Below are 6,371 nucleotides of genomic sequence, written 5' to 3' on the forward strand. Positions count from 1 at the left end.
TAGTTATCACATCCTTTATAATTGGTATATTCTTCTCCATGCTGCTATTGTACGCTTTCAGTGACTCAGATGGGAGTGTTCACCTGCACATCAGAGCTGACGACAAGCTGTTCAACTTGGCAAGACTGTGCGCCAAGACCAAAGTGGGTAAATTCCTAGTCTGTGAGTTGCTGTTTGCTGATGATGCTGTGCTGACATCCCATAATGAAGTTCAGTCACAGCAGCTTGTAGATCGGTTCTCCCTGGCCTGCAAAGAGTTTGGACTGACGAACAGCATCAGGAAGATGAAAGTTATGGGCCAGGACGTAGAGACTCCACTTTCCATCAACATCGACAACCTCACTTTGGAGGTTGTCAACAGCTTCACATACCTTCAATCAACAATCACCAGCAATCTGTCCCTTGATACTGAAATCAGCACCAGGATTTCCAACGCTGCAGCTGTCATGTCAAAGTTGAGAAGACTAGTGTGAACCGACAGCAAACTAACCGAAAATACAAAGCTCCACGTGTACCTGGCTTGTGTTCTCAGCACCCACCTTTATAGTAGAGAAGCATCAACAACTTATACAAACCAAAAAAAGCGGCTGAACAGCTTACACCTCCACTGCCTCAGATGGATACTGGGCATCTCCTGGCAGGACAGAGTGCCGAATGCGGATGTACACCAGCGTGCAGGGATCCGCAGCATGTTTGCCTTCTTGAATCAGCGGTGACTCGGTTGACTGGGCCAAATGGATGACGGTCACATTGCCAAATACATGCTCCATGGTGAGCTTGCTATCAGCACGAGACCAACAGGTCAGGGAAAAAAATCAAGTCCTTTGGAGAGGTTTGAGTTAATTCAGGAGAGTGGGCATGGATTTATAAATGGGAGTTCATTTTTGACGAAACTAACTGCATTTGTTGATAAACTATCTGATAATGCTGATGAAGGGAATGCAGTGGATGTTGTTTATATGGATGTTACGAAAGCATTTTATAAAGTACCACATAAAAGGGTGGTTAACAAAATTGAGGTTCATGGGTTAGGAGGGTCAGTGTCCATTTGGATAGTAAATTGTTTTAAAGTCTGAAAACAGCGAGTCATATTAAATTGTTCTTGGTCAGACTGGAGGATAGTCGACAGTGGTGTTTCCCAAGGGTCAGTGCGAGAACCACTGCTTTTTTTGCTAAAGGTAAGTGACTTGGATCTTGGAATGCAGAGTAGAATCTCAAAATATGCCGATGACACCAAACTTGGAGGAGTGGCAAACAGTGAGGATGATATGAACGGCCTGCAACAGGACAGTGATAGGCTAGCAGAATGGGCAGACAGGTGGCAGATGGAATTTAATAGTGACAAGTGTGAGGTGATGTATTTTGGCATAAGGAATAGGGAGAGGCAATATATACTTAATGGCACAGTTCTAAATAGTGTGCTGGAATAGAGGGACTTGGGGTTCTTGTGCATCGATCTTTGAAGGTGGCAAGACATATTTCGAGAGTGGTTAGCAAAGCATATGGGATCTTGGGCTTGATAAATAGAGGCATTGAGTACAAAAGCAGGGAAGTTATGCTGAACCATTATAAAACTCTGGTTAGGCCCCAATTGGAGTGTTGCTTCCAGTTCTGCTCAGCAGACTTTAGAAAGAATGTGAGGGTCCTTGAGAGGATGCAGAGGCGATTTACCAGAATGGATCCAGGGACGGGAGATTTGAGTTACAAGGTTAGGTTGGAAAAGCTAGGATTATTCTGCCTATATCAAAGGAGATTGAGTGGAGAATTGATAGAGGTGTATAACACCTCGAGAGAACAGGCCATCCTGGACTGGGTATTGTGGAATGAGAAAGGATTAGTTAACAATCTTGTTGTGTGGGGTCCCTTGGGGAAGTGCGCCCTTAATATGATAAAATTCTTCATTAAGATGGAGAGTGAGAGAGTTGATTCGGAGACTAGGGTCCTGAATCTAAACAAAGGAAACTATGAAGGTATGAGGCGGGAGTTGGCTATGATAGATTGGGGAACGTTACTTAAAGGGTTGACAGTGGATAGGCAATGGCTAGCATTTAAAGAGCGCATGGATGAATTACAACAATTGTTCATTCCTGTCTGTGCAAAAGTAAAACAGGAAGGGTGGCTCAACTGTGGCTTACAAAAGAAATTAAGGAAAGTATTAGATCCAAGGAGAAGAAATATAAAATGGTCAGAACAAGCAGCAAACCTGAAGATTGTGAGCAGTTTGGAATTTAGCAGAGGAGGACAAAAGTATTGATTAAGACGGGGGAAATAAAGTATGAGAGTCAGCTAGCAGAGAAAATAAAAACTGACTGTAAAAGCTTCTGTAGATATGTGTAGAGAAAAAGATCAGTGGGCCACTTACAGTGAGAAACGGGGGAATTTATAATGGGGAACAAAGAAATGGCAGACCAATTAAATACACACGTTGGTTCTGTCTTCACAAAGGAGGATACAAATTACCTCCCAGAAATGTTGGGGAACATAGGGTCTCGTGAGAAGGAGGAACTGTATGAAATCAGTATTTGTAGGGAATCTTTGGGAAATTGATGTGATTGAAGGCCGATAAATCCCCAGGGCCTGATAATCTACATCCCAGAGTACTTAAGCAAGTGGCCCTTGAAATAGCAGATGCATTTCTGGTTGTTTTTCAAAATTCTATAGACTCTGGAACAGTTGCAAAGGATTGGAGGGTAGTTAATGCAACTCCACTATTTAAAAAAAGAGGCAGAAAGAAAACAGTGAATTATATACCGGTTCGCCTGACATCAGTCGTGGGGAAAATGCTGGAGTCCATTATAAAAGATGTAATAGCAGAGTGCAATAATAACTCGTCTCCACTCCGAGTATTTCTAAATTGCACACATTCACTATAATGTGAACAATTATTTCCTGTTGTGTCTCTCTCAGATTTGTGAACTTCACTGTATTGGAGTGAGGTGACATCTACTGGCGGGAAGCAAGAACTGCAATCAAGCAGCAGAAACTCCACAGTCTGTCAGAGTTGAAGAAACATTGCAAGGTGAGGAAACAGCGAAGTGGTTTGATTGGGTAGATGGAGACATGATTCCACTTGTGGTGGTGTCTGAAGCAAAGGCCAGAAATACAAAATTGTCATTAATAAAAGAAATGAGGAATTCATGAAAAATGTAGTAACGCAGTGAATGGTTAGAATGTGGATAGAATAGAAAGTGAGAATGGATGGACAGAAGCAGTCTGAAAGGATGGCTGAAACAAAAGATGAGTGCCTTGAAACGTTAACTGTGTTTCTCTCAGCACAGATGCTGCCAGAGCTGCTCAACATTTCCAGCACTTTCTGTTTTTTTTTCAGCATATGCAGGATGCTGCTTTGATCTGAAAAAAAATGGATGATTGGCTGGGGGGTTCCAGTGAAATTCCACAGCAGCTAAAAAAACCAAACCGAACAGTGGCTCGTTGGTCTCGGGGTATGATTCTCGCTTTTGGAATATGGTTAATTCACATGCGAGAGATCTCGGGTTCAAGTCCCAGAGGAGCCCTGGTCTGCAGGCATTTTTAGATGAAGGTTATCTATTGGTTTCAGCCTTGCAGAAGGTGGAATTGACTTCCATTCGGAGCTGGCTTGAGGACCAGACAACTGGATTCAAAGAGCTTGTCAACAAAATTGTAATTAACTAAATGTACAGATAGCCAAGTGGGGAGATGAAGTTGTTGCAGTAATTGAGACCTGACTCCAAAAACAACTTGACTGGATTGGAATGGAATTCTTCAGTGTTTTTGTTCTTTGGCTTGCATTGACTCATCGATTTTCTTGTTTTTCACTTTGTCGATGCCTTTGAATAATTGTGGATCCTTCTTCAGAGTGTCTTCTTTCACCAGGTAGTTCTGACCTCTGATGATGTTGATCGTAATCAGCTTCAATTCGCTGATAGTTTTGGAAGTGAGCAGATTTCCTTTGCTTGAGTCTACAACATGGAACTCAGTCTGACATGTGGACCCATGGGAGGATTTGAATGCCACCCCTGCGTTGGAGTTTCATCCATCCAATAAGAGACCGAGTAGAAGTGACTGTTCTGTCAGTCGAACATGAAACTTTTAATGGCAGGGTTGTGAGTTTGAGTGCCATTCTGTTTTTCCCTTTTTTAAGGCTTCATGAGCAGAGAGTACAGGGAGTGTTTGAAATGAGCAAGTCTCGCTTTGATTCAGGACTCTGACCTCTCTGCAGCATCTCAATGAAAGATTGAATTTGATCTCATTTCATTCTCAGCTCGGGGTCTGTGCGGCTCAGTGGCACTTCTGGCTGTCTCCCGCTTCACAATCCATCAGTACTGAGAAAGCAATGGGGAATATTACTCACATGTTGTCTTCTTGAATTTTTTGGAAAACTTGAATGTATGTATTTTCCTCCAAAACAAGGACACCAAGCCACTGTTAATGTAGGGCTGAAATAGCTCAGTTGGCAGAGCGTTAGATTGTAAATTTAAAAGTCCCTGGTTCAATCCCGGGTTTCAGCAATTTTGCTTCCTTATGCGTCCCTTGCCTTGGTTCTGATTTTACAGTTGCACAATTTACTTTGAAATTATTTACCAAGCACCAGTGGATAGAATTTGAGAAACAACACAGATTCATTTGCAGCACAGAAGGTGGTCGTTTGGCCTATCACGTCCATGCTGGCTCTCCCCGGAGCAATCTGGTCAGTTCCACTCACAAGCTCGATCCCTTTCCTCCTGCAAGTTTCTTTCCTTCAAGTATCCATCCAATTTCCTTTTCAAATCATTGATTGTCTCTGCTTCCATCACACTCGTGGGCCAAGTCATTACCACCCACAACATAAAAAAGTTCCACCTCATCAAGGATGGGAAATATTTATATCTTCTATATTTAGCTTATTCTCTATTTCGATGCGAATAGACTGGCAGTCAACATGAAAGGGAACCCAAAAATCTTCGAGCAGCATGTAAATGATAAGTGGGTAGTAAGAGGTTGAGTAGCGCCTATTCGGGACAAAAAGGATAATGTAAGCTTAGAGGTTCAGGGCAATGTTAATCTACTTTATGAGTACTTTCTATCAGTGATCACTAAGGAAGTGGAATTTGACAAAATATCAGTAGAAGTGAAGAGAGTGGAGGCAATGGAGAGAGTACAAATTGAGAGAGGGAGGTACTAAAAAGGCTGGCTGTGCTTTGGGTCGATAAATCACCTGGTCCGGATGGCTTACATCCCAGGTTGCGAAAGGAAATGCGGATGCAGATAATGGAAGGGCTTGCTACAATCTTCCAATCTTCCCTGGATACGGGGGAGGTGCCAGAATATTAAACAGTGGCAAATGCGACGCCCTTATTCAAGAAAGGGTGTAAGGACAGTCCAGCTAACTACAGGCCAGTTAGATTAACAGCAGTGGTGGGTAAGGTTTTAGAAAGAATAATCAGGGTAAAAAATCAACAGTCACTTGGAGAGGTTTGAGTTGATTAAGGAGAGTGAGCATGGATTTATAAATGGGAGTTCATGGTTGACGAATCTAGCTGCATTTTCTGATGAACGAACAGAGCAGGTTGATGAAGGAAATGCAGTGGATGTTGTGCATATGAATTGTAAGGAAGCGTTTGACAAGGTACCACAAAAAAGGGCGGTTAACAAAATTGAGGTTCGTGGTTTAGGAGGGTCAGTGTCCAATTGGATGGAAAATTGGTTTAAGGACAGAAAACAGCGAGTGTTATGAAATGGTTCTTTGTCAGACTGGAGGATAGTCGACAGTGGTGTTCCCCAAGGGTCAGTGCTGGAACCACTGCTTTTTTTGCTAAAGATAAATGACTTTGATCTTGGAATATTGAGTAGAATCTCAAAATATGCCAATGACAACAAACTTGGAGGAGTGGCAAACAGTGAGGATGATATGAACGGCGTGCAACAGGACAGTGATAGGCTAGCAGAATGGGCAGAAAGGTGGCAGATGGAATTTAATAGTGACAAGTGTGAGGTGGTGTATTTTGGCAGAAGGAAAAGGGAGAGGCAATATATACTTAATGGCACAGTTCTCAAGAGTGTGCTGGAATAGAGGGATTTGGGGCGCATGTGCATCAATCTTTGAAGGTGGCAAGACTTATTGCGAGAGTGGTTAGCAAAGTAGATGGGATCTTGGGCTTTATAAATAGAGGCATTGAGTACAAAGCAGGGAAGTTATGCTGAACTATTATAAAGCAGTGATTCGGCCCCAATTGGAGTGTTGCTTCCAGTTCTGCTTCCCACACTTAAGAAAGAATGTGAGGGTCCTTGAGAGGATGCAGAGGAAATTCACCAGAATGGATCCAGGGATGGAGGATTTTAGTTACAAGGTTAGGTTTGAAAAGCTAGGGCTGTTCTGCCTGTATCAAAGGAGAGTGAGGGGAGAATTGATA

General features: G+C 42.7%; 1 non-coding gene across 1 annotated transcript; it reads left to right on the forward strand.

Annotated features, from left to right (window-relative positions):
- Positions 1-4,417: 4,417 nt before the first annotated feature.
- Positions 4,418-4,490, forward strand: trnay-gua (transfer RNA tyrosine (anticodon GUA)). The gene has a single exon. It is a non-coding gene; the product is annotated as a tRNA-Tyr (tRNA).
- Positions 4,491-6,371: the final 1,881 nt, after the last annotated feature.

Source organism: Heterodontus francisci, unplaced genomic scaffold (genome assembly GCF_036365525.1).
Source record: "Heterodontus francisci isolate sHetFra1 unplaced genomic scaffold, sHetFra1.hap1 HAP1_SCAFFOLD_88, whole genome shotgun sequence".
Classification (NCBI taxonomy): Eukaryota; Metazoa; Chordata; class Chondrichthyes; order Heterodontiformes; family Heterodontidae; genus Heterodontus; species Heterodontus francisci.